At 40.3% G+C, this 16,023-nt stretch overlaps 1 long non-coding RNA gene across 1 annotated transcript; it reads left to right on the forward strand.

Annotated features, from left to right (window-relative positions):
* Nucleotides 1–631: 631 nt before the first annotated feature.
* Nucleotides 632–8,346, forward strand: LOC139623473 (uncharacterized). The gene is made up of 3 exons (XR_011691518.1): nt 632–1,175; nt 7,676–7,814; nt 8,237–8,346. It is a non-coding gene; the product is annotated as an uncharacterized lncRNA (long non-coding RNA).
* Nucleotides 8,347–16,023: the final 7,677 nt, after the last annotated feature.

Genomic DNA, 16,023 nt, shown 5'->3' on the forward strand with positions numbered 1-16,023 from the left:
ATGAGTTGCGACAGTTGATACAGAGAGCTGTTGCGCTGATGAAATGGATTCATTGTGACGGCTGAAGATAATGAGCTTTACTCAATCAGCTTGAGAGGGCATCCAACCACCGTTTCAGTTGCTACCTTGCTGGTGTGCGGGGGTCTGTTAGGGACAGACAGTACAGACAGACAGAGCACTGCTGTCCAGCTGTGGTCTGTCGAGACCTGCCACAGTACACTGAACAACATCCCCACAGGAGGCACAGCTCACACTGCTCAGCACCCCGCAGGGACATTTTGATACTGTAATTGAGTAAACTTTATGTTTTATGTTCACACTTTCTAGGGGACTTTTGTTGGTCCTTGGAGTAAACTTTAAAGCTGCACTAATCAATATTTTAAATGAACAATAAAATTACTTGCAATGTACATGCAATGTTGTTTTGGTTTTATGGCCCTACTGTTTTCATCAGTCCTATGTATATGTATATGCAGATGTATATCTTCCTAGCACCAACAGCAGACCGACACAGTTAGCAACTAGCATATAGAAACTAAAGAATGATATATTCTGCAGACTTCGGTTTAGAGTGAACCAAATATAGAAGTTGAGATTTAATATGGATTTGCTTTCATTGGGTGGAGAGAAACACAACCCATATTAATACTAATGTTCCTTCATGGCCACTTGGTGTATAAATTGCCACTGTTTTCTCACTGAAGAATCATTAACAATACATAAGCCAAAAACAAGTTCAAATAATTCAGCTGTAATCTCAATTTTAACTTGATCACTTGATTCTAGTATGTTCTTTATATCAAATTAGAGAAAACTAAAGACAGCAGCAGAAATAAACATGTTTACTTCCTGGTACAAAATAAACTTCTGGTGTCTCGAAGTAAGTTCTTCATGCATGACACCTCACCCATTTGTTTATTCATTTATACAAAATTAAGGGTGTGGCTGCTTTGAGTGACAGGTGGGTGCTGTCACAGTCTGCTAGCTGGCTGCTTGGCTCCACCTCAGCTAATTCAACTCACTGAATGTGACCACACGGCCATGTTTGTGGTTTTTTGGCTTTTGGAGGATTTTTGATGCAAATTTCCGACAAATAATATGACTTGTTGTGCATTTAATTGAGGAAGAGGAACAGAGGAACAGAATATGAGGAAGTCTGTGCTCCTGTTTTTGAGGTGAGTGGAATTCTAGTACTCTATTTATATGTTTGCATTAATTAGCAGGTATCAATGTTTGCCTTCATCTTACCTGGCTTGCTAGCTTAGCTTGTTAACTAGCTAATTAGCCAGCAAATGAATTAGCCTTGGGTTAGCCTTTGAGCAAGATGCCCAGATGCCCAGCTGTTCTAATGACGCCAAGGGGAGTGTATGCTTGCCAAAGTAAACCGACGTGCATGAAAGTGTCGGCAACACACACGCTCCACTTATTTCCCCAGTTTTGGTTTACCTGAGAGCTCGGTGGAGTCCGGCACTGCCAAGATGCAATCCATTCTTCAGACACCTATGGGTGACAACACAGATGTCCATCTCTATGTAAAGTCTGAGGGCTACAAAACCATCAGTCATGTGATTGAAGGTATATTTCATTTTACAATATCAAGTATACATTATATATAAAATGCTCCAGTATTTTTATTTCTTTCAAGTCAAATTTTAGCAAACCAGTATATCTACTTCTTTTGAAGTCTAATTTGGCAAGCTTTTTCTCTTTTCGTGAGCACAATTCATTCTATGGTCATGGGATTATTTTCAACAGCTTCTGCAAGCCAGGGCACTTTGACCTTCACACCATTTCTTGGCATCTTGTATGGTTTGTGGTGCTAGACATCTGCTTTAGCACCATGAAACACATTAGCAAAAAAATCCTGAGACCTAAATATTAACTCTGTTTTTTTTTTGTAGGAAACCCACAAAAATGTGCATTTGCAAAACATCTAAAAACATTTAGTTTCAGCAATAGTCACTTCAGTATTGCTTATCCTGATTTTGCAAGTGCTTCAGGGTAATTTGTTTTAGTTCTGCACCACCGCTATTTTTGTTCCAGCAGTGCTAAATGCATTCATGAAAAGATACATTTTAAACATTAGGATTAGACTTCTTCATGTTTTATACACAGAAAAGCTGTTAAATTATTGTGGGTACAGAGGAAACTGCTCATTTGTGGTCCTATGGCAATTTATAATGTGGCAATCCTATTCCATTTAAATACCATGGAGTTAAAACCAACATTTAGAAAGCTCACTTTGATGCATGGTGTAAAACCCAGTCAGCAGTGCACAGTGTGGGGGCACAGGATTAGCAGCAAATACAATACCTATCAAAATTTCCCTGCACCACAGAATTCTGACAATTTCCTTACAGAGAAGACAGTGCGGAGCAGATCTGTCACAAAAGCTTCTCTAAAAAAGAAACTGATGTCCTTGCGTGGGAGGTGCAGCATCACCGCAAGCGAATACACTATGCAGAACCTTAAATTAGCTTGGGAGGAGATAACACATTTGGTTACTTTATTTTTCTGTTCCAAGGAGATCTGATGTCCAGTGAAAGAAACCGTTTAATGATATTAGGTGATGAGCCAACTGGCTGCAGACCATAAGCACAGTTTTGCCAGGGAGCACCCATCATGCTTAACATTTTTAGACATTTCCCATCAATTCACATACTCACAGTTTGCTGTATATAGTTGGCATGAAAAATGTAGTTGGCCTCAAATATTTTTCTCTGCCTGAAGGGTTTATATCAAAGTCAAGTTGTTCACACTCCATCACTGAGGAAGGTCGTGAAAATGTGAAAGATTTTAAATGCATAAATGAAAATAAAGCAAAGAGAAATACATTACACACTGTTATTTGCATTACATGTTTGACTCGATCCATGCAGGAAGTGGCAAATGCACAAATCCTGATTATCCTTGACACCTTAAATTTGCATTACGGTATGCCACTTAATTACTGACACACCTCTTATTGCAATTCTTTTTAACCTCTTAGGTTTTGCATCTGTTTGTAGTCATTTTGTGTTACTTTGTATTGAATTTGCATCATTATGTGCAACCCTTGGCTGCCTCTCAGCTCTTGCCTTTGCTTATCCAAAATGTTCTTTTTCATTTGAGCAATCATTCTGAGAGTAGATCTAATTATTTTCAAACGGTGGTTATGTCCCGATGATACATGAAACTCATATCCAGAGTACCACACAGCAAAAGTAATCAAGCTTTAATTCTAGGGAAACATTTTAAGGTAATCTAATTGAAACTAAGCCATTCATGGTGAGATAAATGCTACAGGGAAAAAAAAATCCCAGATTAAGAATAATTTCTTTGCGTTTGAAAAGCCTACATTATTTACCACTGCTGCTTTTAAAGTATTCTTTTTGCTCGCAGTGCACTCTTCCACAGAGAGGTATCTGCACCTTTGCAGAGATCTATCCTTCATGCTAGGAGGTGATTTGAGGTTTTCCACTGTTTTTCAGCAAGTGCACAGTATTATAAAAACAAGACAGAGGTTGTATGGGCATAAAATATAGGCCACACTGTTAATGAATCCGCTTCATGTCATGTTTTAGGCATGCATCACAGTGATTGTTATTATGGAGGAGTAAGCTTATTACAAATATGTTTTTGATGTTTTTGTGTCCTGAACCATACAGAGTGTTGCCCACGCACAGTGCACCCGTTAACAACTCAAGGAGCGGAGTTAGTGGAAAGCTACAAATATCTCGTAACTTGTAATGAATTGCCATAATATCCATAGCAAAATGACAAACTTGTTTTATTGGGTTTATTAAATAATTTATACTCACATTCTTAAAGCCTGGTTCTGCCAGTTCAAGCTCTGTGCAATAAGAGCAGGCTGTGAGTTTAACGGAAAGAGTCAGGAAGGTTAGTGACACGGCAGAGATTTTGTGAGAGATGTTTGGTGAGTAAAGCCAGAGTCTGACCTGATCCTTCCCCCAGGGGGCAGTTTGGACTTCAAAGGGCATAAACCAGTGACTCATTTATCTCCACTTCAATTAGATCACTTAGAATGGATTTTTTAAGAAAAAGATAAGGTAACGTGTTTTACTAGCATTTAATTATCACATTTGCAAACCAAATTTGGAGAAATGATGGACTAAAATAAAAGAATTCAGGTCACTCACTCCTGTGACCAACAGGCTGGTGCAGTTCTCCACGTCACCTCTTCCCCACTAGGCTCATGAACACACAGCTCAACATGCTTTACCAATCAGTGTTGGCCAGCACTGTTTTTTGCAGTAAAGTGCTGGGGTGGAAACATCAAGGGCAGGGATGCAGACAGGATTAGCAAACTGGTGAAAAAGACATGGCTCCGTTGGAGAGCTGAGCCCGGACACCCTCAAGGATGTGAACTGAGCTGAACTCTGTCCTAGACAATATAAGATTCATATTTGCACACCAAGCACAGCTGTGCATCCACAGACTTGCTTCTTCAGAATAAACATGTCCAACATTCACAGTACATGTACATGGACTTATCTTGTTTTCTTCATAATTTTCTTTCTCACAATTTCCAGCAGCATACATTTCATTTTACAGGAAGACACCAAAACCCTCAGGTCTCTTCCAGATTTGCTGAGGTGTAGTTACAGTGTATGAGTAAGGTCATGAATTAAAAATGGCAGATGGCATGCTGATTGTGAGCGGTATACCAGCACAGACTCCTGCTTCTGTTCTACTGGCTAATGACCCTTTAAACCTGTGTGTTACACTGTCATACACCACTTCCTACCACTGTACACTGCATATGCAGTTGATGATTTTAATATGTTGTTGCTTTGTGTGACTTGTGAGTTCCACTGGCTTTCCAATTTCCTCCAGCTAATCCTCCCCCGAACTGTAACTCTAGCGTCTCTTAATGACATAAGTTGCCTCTGTGGTGTGCCTGCTACACAGTATCTCACTGCTGTTGAAACATGCTCTGTAGTTTTACTGCAAATTGATCATAAGGGAGAATGAAAGTGCTTGGTTTCTGTTAGCCTTTAGTTACATAGACAGCCTGACTCCAATGTCCCATGTGTACTATTATATATACATTTCCCACCATAACCAAATGATATACACACCCGTGTTTTAGAAAGGCCACAAACATAATGTCTGACCCTTCCCGCCACTCTCACCACCTGTTTGCACTCCAGAGCATCTGTGCAAAGTCTGCCAGACTGAGACACAGCTTCTTCCCCTAAGCCATCAGGACTCTAAACACCCTTCAGATGCTGCCTCTCTCCTCCCTCTGACACCATATGATAGCACAGACTAGTGTGCCACGATTGCACCAGGCCTTTAAAATATACTCAGCACTTTAAAACAGAGACAGTTGAGAACCGAGATGGTTCATTTTCAATTTCCTGTAACGGTGTCACATGGGTTTCTCCACCTCCCCGCTCCATTAGGAGACCAGCAGCAGGTCTGAGTCTGTTCATTCCAATGGGAGGGGTGAACGTGATCACAGATTATGACCAATTCTTTCTCCCCATAGTGACTGAAATAAATATTGGATCCATTTTTCACACACCACAGATGTTCCAAATATTCTGCCTCTAAAATACTTTTTTTAGATGACAGATCAGGAGAAAATAAACTCTGGTTTCACTGCTGCAGTGCTGCAGATGTGAGAGGTACTTGAAACTTATATTTCTTTGCTTAATAATACTGTTACTGTCATTCCCTGTAACTGTTGTTGAAGACAGAGAGTATTATTAAACTGATATGATCTTGTACTGGATTGATCACATATTTAGCTATCAGATAAGTGGCAAAATCATTGTATCTAGTGTTGTATTGATTTGTGGTTTTGCTTTAAAATGAACAGGCAATCACAACCATTTAGCCCCACTTAGGAGACAGCAAGTGTATACCATTTCATACCATTTACGCTGCCTTCTGTACAGAGTATCTTTGGTTAAAATAACCAAACCAGTGCCTAAGCTACTACATTATGCACACATAAATGACAAATGATTCACTCATAAATATGTCTTTGTTTTTACTATGCATCTTGTTTTTTGAATGTGTCTTGTTTGTAATATGCATCTTCTTTTTAATATGTCACCCCCCCAACTCAGACTGGTGGAGACCGATATCTCACCCCCATGTATGCAAAGTGTATGTTATAGAAATGACAACTAAATCTGATTCTGATTCTGATGCTACCTAATGGATAAGGTGCAATACAAACCCACCCAATTCTAAAGAATTCCAATTAACTGAGTTGGACTTGAGTTGGTTATTGTCTTTAACTTATCAAATCACATCACTTACCCTACAACCTTTGGATGCCTGAAACGAAGACAATAGTTCTCACTAGAGGGGAAGGTGCAGCAAAAACATTTACTCCGGGAGAGAGGAGGGAATAATTACCTGTGTGTGGCTTGAAATGGAAAAGTTGAACAGTGCACAGATTAGAGTGCATCCTCCAGTGCCCATTAATCAAGCACATTGGAATTAACTTTCAACTGACTTTCTTACCTTTTCACATAAAATAGATGCCACGGCTGAAAAATGGACTATGCAAGCAATCTGTAGTTCAAACATGGTTTGTCACACTGGTCGAAAAAAAGCAACAACAGAGGAGCTTCAATTTGCATCTGGGTTGCAAAGTAAAAAGGGACTATCTGAAGGCCCAGTGGTGCTTTCATTTCATGAGGATTCTCAATAACAATGGACAGCATGTTAAATGATTCAATATCTGAGAAGATATTTTTTGTATGTTCTGAGGAAAAAAAACTCCTTCATTCTTCTTTTTGTATTTTCATGGCAAAAGCGAGTGAGACTTACATTTGAAAATGCTTTAATGGACAGTGATATTCATTTAAATGGGGCTACAGTGTATAAAATCAGTATTCATGTTAAGATTCTGTTATTGATTCTGTCAGATTCTTACTAGATCTGCTACACTATTGTCCTTCTTTCATTGCCTTCAACAGTAATTTTATTGCTGTACACAGGGAGGCACTTAAAGCAATAGTTTGATATGTGAGGAAATACATTTATTTGCTTTCTAAGTGTTAAATAACAAGATCAATCTCATATCTGTCCAGTAAATATATGTATAACTAGAGCTAGAAGCTGGTTAGCTTAGCCTAGCATAAAGACTGGAAACAGGGAGAACCAGCTAGCCTGGCTCTGGGTCCAGATGGCCCTCAAGCCAGGGCCCAGGTGGGGCCCATGCCAAGGTATATGTTTGATCCTTAAATGGAAAAATACATTTACTGACTCATATCACTAACAATACAACTTCTATGTATTTACATATAAATATGTGTTGAAAACTATGCGGTTGAAAAACTTGGTTGGTCAGATGTTGTTCTCTCTCTGTCTGTCTGTGAACAACCCCTCCTCTCAGTGCACACCTCACATCAAAACATGATCATGGGACTTGTTGTTAGCTTTTCTAAGCAGAGAAGATGGCTAACATAGCAGGTAGGTGACATTGACTGCTAGATATTTTCAAAGACCAAGACGCTCTGCAACCAAGTCCACTTGCCCTAGATTAAACTCTTCTTGGAAAAGGGCTCGGCCTGAAGAGGTGCAAAACAGTGTGGATCAGTGGTATTAGCAAAACAGAATACCTAGAAACTTAAGAAAACACATACAGGAAAACTGAACAGTCCAACCAGTGTGATTAGCTGTCCAATTAATTTGTTTCATATATTTACAGGCCACAGCCAGTGCTGCAGTGGCAGCTGGAGAGGGTCAGGGAGAGACAGCAGTTAATGAAGAGAGAGATGTAGGAGAGGAGGAGGACTGCAGCCAACATGCTGCCGAGGAGCCAGACCCAGCTAGGGTAGAAGCAACAGGTGAGATTGACAGCAAACACAGAAATAGAGCTGTATATATTATTTATTTGTCAAGTACTTGGAAATTAAAATGTGTTGTAATTGGAGCTAAGTGAGAGGGTCCTGTACATATTTACTAATGGCTGGCCTGGTTGGTGAACTATGATAGCTGGGGAGCCAACCCTCAACACACTCAGCCAGGATACATAGCACTAAGTCAGTCACAATGGCCTTCTCAGTTTGTACTTTCTTTCTACTGTGCCCTTTACTCCACCCAGCATTTGTCCTCATGATTGAACATCATTTCATTGAATGCAGTATTTCAATCAAGACAGAAGAAGCTTTGCTTCTAACAGAACATTAAGTTCACACAGTTTATTCATGTAGCCTGTGTACCAACTCATGTCCAATTACTGTCTGCAAACCTTTGTTTTTTTATGTAGCAGATTAAACTTTGATGAAGGAGGTCAAAAAAAAAAAAAAAAAAAAAAAGAATGGATGGTGCAACACGGCCAATAAGCTAAAACAGCTTCCTCCTCTCCTTTTCTCAAAGGTGAGCACTGCCAAGATGGCCTAAACAGCACAACTCTGTGGGTCAAAGTTCACCAAGGATGAACTTGATGCAAATAAAAAGAAAAAATGCATGGATTTATTAAATTCATTAGAAAATCCATTAATTATAGCTGTTGCATTGGACACTTTTGTATGTATCAGACACATGAGATATAATATATCAGTGAGCTTTAGAGGTGACAGTAGGCAGATTTCACCTTCAGAGATTTACTTTCAGACAAAGCCAGGCCAGCTGTTTCACATGTTTCCAGGCTTTATGATAAGCTAAACTAACTGGCTTCTAGCTGTAGCCATACATTTACCTAACATCAGTGATTTTGATCTTCTCATCTATTTCAGCAAAAAAGCAAATAAGCATATTTCCCAAAATATCACATAAGACCTTAAGATAATAGAACAAATCGATTAGGTACACACATAAACCTTCCTGAAAGTCTCACCTACATACATATGAAAATTACATTTAATGTCCTCTATGCAGTTGCACCTAACGCTATCCAATTCCTTAATATCTTTGCAAATCACAACTAGCAGCACAACCACTCAGTAGACTTGTTTCTCTTTCTAGCATGCAACATGTAATGCACAAATTCTAATCTCTGCTGATCCTGGCCGGATGATGTCTGCCTGATGGATCGCCATCCTGCTCTACTGGCTCGGTGGTTACCATCATGGATCACTATCTGGCTGCACGCTCATTATGGGTACTGTCATGGACCACTATCTTGTTATGCTGCAAAAACATCAGTGACAAATCAAAGCCACAAACACATGAAATGAGCTTTAGTGAGTGTTGTGATTCTTCAGTGTTGAGGAGGCTCTGGTGCAGTGCCAGCAAGACAAATAGATGCTCACTGATGATGATTTGAAAATATAACACATGGAATTTGGATTCACAGCTTCAGTATCCGCTGGTAAATACAGATTCATGGTGGACCATGCTGTTATCCTACCTCTCACTCAAACATTACACTCTGACTGGCCTCTGGGAGGAGTGCAACCTCTTTTTCTCTCTATCTTTTTCTCTCTCTCTTTCTGCCCTCTAATCAGCCATCAGGGAGTTGTGTGTGTGTCTGCATGTGTGTGTGTGTGTGTGTGTGTGCGTGTGTGTGTGTGTGTGTGTGTGTGTGTGTGTGTTGAGGGATCTTAAATGGGGGACAGTGAGAAGAGGAGCGATGGCCCGCAGTCTTTTGCACCCACTTCGACCTCAGCGGCTGGAGTCCCCTGTGGCTTGACTTCCCCTCCCTCAACACACACACCTCAGCCACCTCAGAGCCTTACATTCATTCACCACTGCGAACCCCCCTCCACCCCCCACACCTCCTCTCTACACCCACCCACATGCCCTCTTCACTGGCTGAGCCACATAATTATTTTCTCTGGGAGACATACTGCTCGCGTGTGTCTCTATCTTTAATTACAATCGAGCAAAAGGGGGCCTTAACAGGAGGGACCAGGCGTGCTGCTTTGATGTTGTCTGCTCCTGGCCCTCCACTTTTCTCTTTCTTTTCTCTGGCAAACGGCAGAATCCTTACATATCAACCCCGTTCTGACCACACAGCATCACATTCTCTCTGGCTGTGATGGGAGGGAAAGCGTGGTATCTCTGTCCAAAAGCAGATTGGGACAGCTTGGATGAGGGGCTGGTTTTCGGGCTGCAGCGTTAGCTTAACAATGACCAGCATGTTGTTCGGCTCCGAAAGTAAATTCCACTCTGGCCATCTGCGCGCTTTGATCCCCACTGCCAACGACGACTTTGTTCTTTTGGAGGAAACACTGGCAAAAGGGATTAGTATGTGTCTGAGGAGAGTGTGGACTTCAGTGTACATGTACTGTATGTTTTGAGGAGTGTCTTCACTTAATGCATGCATACTGTATGTATGAAGTTGTGTTGTGGTGAGATTATGTGGTTTTAGAAACTGGTATAGACAATATTTCAGATCAAAGCTTTGAATCTCAGCATTTTCATACAAAATTCCCACAAATATCTTTGGAATGTATTCCTGTTAGCATATGAAACGGCAATTAGACAATTTTCATCTATCTGAAGACAGGTTGAGCCAACACATACATTCATTTCATGTGCGTGTGAATCCGAGAGTATTTACACAGACACTGGTTTGTATGTGTGTGCATGTTGGCTCGTTTGTGTGTGCGTGCTTGTGGTGACTGATTAGCGACTAAGGTCTGTGATTGCTGCTGTGAGTCTGTGATTATAGCGTTGGCTGAGATGTTGGCTGCTGCTTCTTTTTGGCCACAAACAGACAAGAAACTGGACTGAATCAGTGGCTCAGAGTCTGCCACCTCCTAGTGAGTGAGATGTGCTGCTTTCTATTCATAATAACCTGAACCTATCACTTTATTGTGTAAATAAAACATCAAAATGAAAGCTGGAGCAATATTTGTTGTCATCTAGAGCTATTATGTGAGCCATTTTGTAAAAATGGGACTGTAATATCCTCCTGGTATCACTTCAAAACATATCAGACCATGCCACAGTTTGGTGAAGCTCAGAATTACTCATGTTGTCAGGGCAAGCAAGGTGAGCAGTGTTTGCCCAGTTAAAGCTGCACAACATTAATTAGAATGAGACTCTTAGAACAGTATTTTGTCCCATAAAGGATCTGCGCAAAGCACCTTAAGTATTCGACTTTTTACTTCACTTTACTTAAGGTTGTTGTACAAACTCTCTTAAAAGGTTTCCTTGGTTAAGGAAAACATTAAGGCATTTGCAGTAATAAAAGAAATTTTACAGTGGTAAAATTCTACAGTTTCCATTGAGACCATATGTTGATAATATGTGATAGCAGTTATCATCTCACAAAGTTTGTCTGTAAAAATGAATGGCAGAAGAAAAGAAGGCAACAAAACCAAATTGGTCAGAGGAGGAAAAGGCGAAACTTCTAGAGGGATATAACAAAAGAAAATAAAGTGTTCAGGAGACGGGTAAGAGTGTTTGACAATCAGTGAATGACACGGCACGCAGTTGATTGATGGACATGAAATACTTCACCAATAACTGACTGGAAAGATCCCGCAGCATGAAACCAGAGAGCAATCATTAACTGTGAAGGAGCTGGAAGAGCACAGCTGTGGAAAGTAGAATGATCCAGCTCTAGATGGTCAGACAAATCATTGACTGACTGCCGATCGAATCTATCATGCAAAATCAATTCCTTGTCTTTGACGGTGTCCAAAAATTCTTCACGGGATGTCTTCATTCTCTTCATTTATGTTGAGTTAAGTATAAGACCAAGATAAGGAGAAAACTTCTCTGTCAATACTTAAGTGAACACTTTAAGGAAAATTCAAGGAGAAGACTTAAGGGTGTTTTGTGTAACAGTTTTTATTTTAAGGAAATCTTAAGTTGGACTTTAAGGAAAATCTGAACTTCAGGTTTTTTGTGCAACTGGGCCCTGATTTTGCCTGCAGTTGCCTGTTGCCTGTTTGCATCAGCCAGGGGTTAAGGGTTAAGTGTCTAAGACCTGAACCCTCACAGACTTAACTCATGTCACCTAGTAAGTCATTGAACACAAGAGGCTGCACAGGCTCAAAATGGTTTAAGGCGGAATGGGACAGCGTTTTGCTACATACTGTATCATTACCTTGACAACGCCAAAACATGTTTTGTACTATTGTGGATTTCGAACTTGATTCTACATTTCTTATTCTCTCCCCTCTCTACATGTTTGTGAACAAAATAACAATGTTGGGTAAGATCTGATGAAAGCATCAGAGCTGTAAAAGTCACCTCCTGCCACTGCCTCACAGTATTATCTTTTTAGACTGATGTTGATGAAATGCCTCATTGGATGGTGCTGATTCTTATGCAGAATTAGTGTTGCATGAACATAAAAGATTTTGGGTCAAAAGTGACTCAGTTGCAATTAAATTCACTTCAAAAAGAATAGTTCAGCATTGTGGGAAAATATGCTCATTCGTTTTCTTGCTTAGAAAGAAAAGATACCATTCTCATGTCATGTATGTTAAAAAGGAGGCTAGAGCCAACAAGTGGTTAGCTTAGCTTAGCATACAAAATAGGAAAAACATCTAGTCTGGCTCTGTCTAAATCTCAACAATGAGCACATTAAAGCTCTTGTAGGCACTGTATGGCAACACATGGCGACAGGCAACTGTTTCCACTTTTTGTGTTAAGCCAAGCTAACTGCCTCTTGCCATTAGCGTCGTATTTAGCATACAGGCCTGAGAGCGATGCCAATATTCTCATCCTACTTTCAGCAAGAAAGAACATAAGCTTTGCCAAGATGTCAGACTATTGCTATCAAGTTCATGAAACTTTTTTTTTTTTATTATTTCATTTTGCAGGTATCTTGTGCATCAATGTAGTTATTACTGTATCATATATCTGGTGGACTCTTTCTGTTTCTCTACCTCCCTGCCTTCTAACTCAAGCTCAGCAATATATTTTACATTTACGTTTGTTTTTGAAATCCTATACAGGATTTTAAACAGAAATTCCAGGGAGACTGTTTTTTGGGTTTTTTTTGTCTCTGGATCAGCAATAAGGTAGGGAGTGTGCTGAGATGCAACTAAACAGAGTAGAGAACTGAGCCGAGGATTTGTTGGTAATTACGGCTGATTCTGCTTTAAAGGGTTTAGTGCTGACAGTATAGAAATCCTCAAAAACATTCCATCATCACACTTTAATGCATCAATTGAATTAACCCACATACGGAGCTTCATGTATTTGTGTGTGCGTTCGTTTGTGTGTGTGTGTATGTGTGTGTGTGTGTCTCCTTCTGTGCTCAAATGCATGCCTTTCGGTGCATTTTTAATAACATTTCTTTTGTAAATCCATCAATGGCTGTTTTTCTCAGTATGAAATACCCTCATCCATTGTCTCACCAAGAAATTGAAAACATAAACAGGAGGAATGCTCACAAGCCATGGAATATCAATCAGTCTGCAAACAAGTCGGTGGTGTCAGCAGAGTAATGGCTTTTGTTTGAGAAAGAGTCCATAGCTGGTGCACACAGGGATTTAAAACAATAATCTTTCCGGCATAATGACTAGGAAATATGGATAGTCCATTTATCTTTGATTAGATTTTTTGATGCAGGGATTCATTCCCCCGGCTCCCTGTTTCATTATTCTTTCTAATTACCTGCACCGATTCGCCCATCAAGCATCGGTACACTGGCAAGATGTAATTGCTTCTGCCATAAATCAAGAAACATTTGGGGGTGTCTGGAGAGTTCCTGTGCCATTAATACAAACACACGAGAAGCTCGGCTTATGTTCATATTGATAATTCCAATCACTCATTTTGACATTTTGATATTTAATGTGCTCAGTCTCCAGCTGAATGTTTTGCTAGTTCTTACACAGATAATTCCTGTCACAGTTTTGTTTGACAACATGTGTACAGAAGCGACTTCTGCCTCTGCCTCTGTCTCATTAACAGGGTCAAGATTTGCCTGGTCCCCACTTGAGAAATAAAACACTTGGCATCAGCAGTTGGGATAGCACTGAGTGATGCATCACAGGTACAGCCACAGTTGTCTAGCAAGGTCAAGGAGCACTTTGAGTCTTAATGAGGCCTCAGCTCTGATAAACATTCAGCTGCTGGCCCCAAGTGTTCCTTCATCTATGTTGTACAAAAACCAAAAAACATGTGAAAACTTGCCTGCAGCTGAACACCACATATTCCAGTCCGCAGGGTTATTATTCTAATTTAGTTAAGGCATTAGGCAAATCAACAGCTCCTGCAGAAGCTCAGTGGGGAGAAATGGCTGGAGGAGGAATGTGAATGAGCTAAGTTAAGGCAGACAGAACTGGGGCTTAGCTGTTAGCCTCAGGGTCAAAGTGATAATGTATGAACTTAGCTCTGGCAGGCGTGCAGACAGCACTACATTAGTGACCAACAACTGTCTTTGAGTGGGCGCTTTATTCTGAAAGCGACACAGCAAGTCTGCGTGTCAGCTGATCAGGGACAAACACGGATTATTTACTCAGCTACATCAGCACCCCTGTTTCTGGTGCATCAGATTTGTCTGTTGTTTTTTTCCCCTCCTTTTCACAATGGTCGCACTGACCTTGATGTAGCTTGTGGCAAATTAGATGTGCTTTTGCCAAATGTTTTGCAGATTAGGCACCGTGAATACAAATGGAGGACACTATTTTTTCTCTTCAGAAAAAAACAGACAAACAAGCATATGTATTTTTGATTAAATTATCCAAAGCTTAGATATGCTTCAATTAATATCCTATTTGTATTTGTGCTCAGTGCTTGCTAATTGTAACTGGCAATTCTGAGTTTGCATTATACTGAATACAAACGATTTGCTTTTAAAGAAACCAAAAGGTCTTTCTCTCATTAAATTCTATCAACATGCCCAAAATGCCAAGGCATGTGGCTGGTTGAAATCTGGTTAAAATGCTAAACAAACATACTAAAACCAAAGAAAAAAGAGTGACAAAAAGTTATTTTGATCTCTCACTCTGCTGCTGAACCTAGTCCTGCACTGCAGTGGATGCGTGTGATCTGTTGACATCTGGCTGTCCTTGCTTAATAGCATCTTGTCTGAACACATCCACTCTTCCTGGCCATGTTGACCGGCCAGTGAAAAGCAGCCTCAAATGATACTGCAATCACTGAAGTGTAGCAAACTAAATGGTGCCCAACAAAGCACAGTAGTTTTTATCCTTTTTGGATCCAAGACTTTTCTAGGCTCCAACCCACAGTACCTGTGTGTAGTACATGCTCACACACTAATCAATATTTATATATAAACAGCAGATCAATGGCTAGTGTGTCGCTCATAGTGATAGTTATCACCTGATTGTGCAGTTCCTCAGCACTATGGAGCATTTTAGCATCTTTCTGATAATTGTTTTGACCTTTTGGTTCTGTCCCCCCTTGCTCATCAACCTGATTTCCAGACGCTCTTAAACCAACTGTGGGCTGCTGATGTTTTTCTGTTGAACACCAAAACAGAGCGACAAGAGGGAGGAATGTTTGAATTATAATCATCAGGTCTCCTGAAACCAGACTCCAAATGAATGCTAATGTTGCTCCATATCTGCTGGATGTGCAAATAAGCTAGTTAGCTAACACACTGAGCATCTTAAAAACATAATGGCAAATGTCAAGATGGGTTTGTTTACATGCTAAATGTCCTGGACTTTCTTTAATACAACTGCAAAGAAGACAACTATTTGTCCTTGGTTGTAAGCTACAGTGTCCTGTGCTAATATGTATTCTTTGTGTCTTGGAGGTGAAAGAGGTGGCTTAGTTTTATTTTCAAATGCATCTCAAGATTTTTGACTGCAAAAAGGGATGGCTTTATTTCATTTGGACTCTCAGAACAGCACTACTTTAAGGTCAGCAGGTTAACTTTCATCACTGCACTGATGCAGACTGATTCATATACACAATGTGTCCCACTCACAGGGTAGTTACTGTGGAAGCTTCTCATTTGTTTCCTTTGAACACGGATCTGATGAATACATAGCTTTAGATATTTCTGGCTGTCTTGCAGCAGTGACAGATGCACAGAGTTTCCTCCCACTGAATGTGTTCAAGTGGCTTATGCAGAAACACTGAGTGGGTTGACTAAGGTGCAGCTGGCAGTGAACCAGGTTAATATGGTTAAAACCCTCGGGTGGCAGTGTGTGCAGTCACAGAGGCACGCAG

This window comes from Trachinotus anak, unplaced genomic scaffold (genome assembly GCF_046630095.1).
Source record: "Trachinotus anak isolate AG129_WGS33_773 ecotype Australia unplaced genomic scaffold, CSIRO_AGI_Tana_v1 ptg000008l, whole genome shotgun sequence".
Taxonomy (NCBI): domain Eukaryota; kingdom Metazoa; phylum Chordata; class Actinopteri; order Carangiformes; family Carangidae; genus Trachinotus; species Trachinotus anak.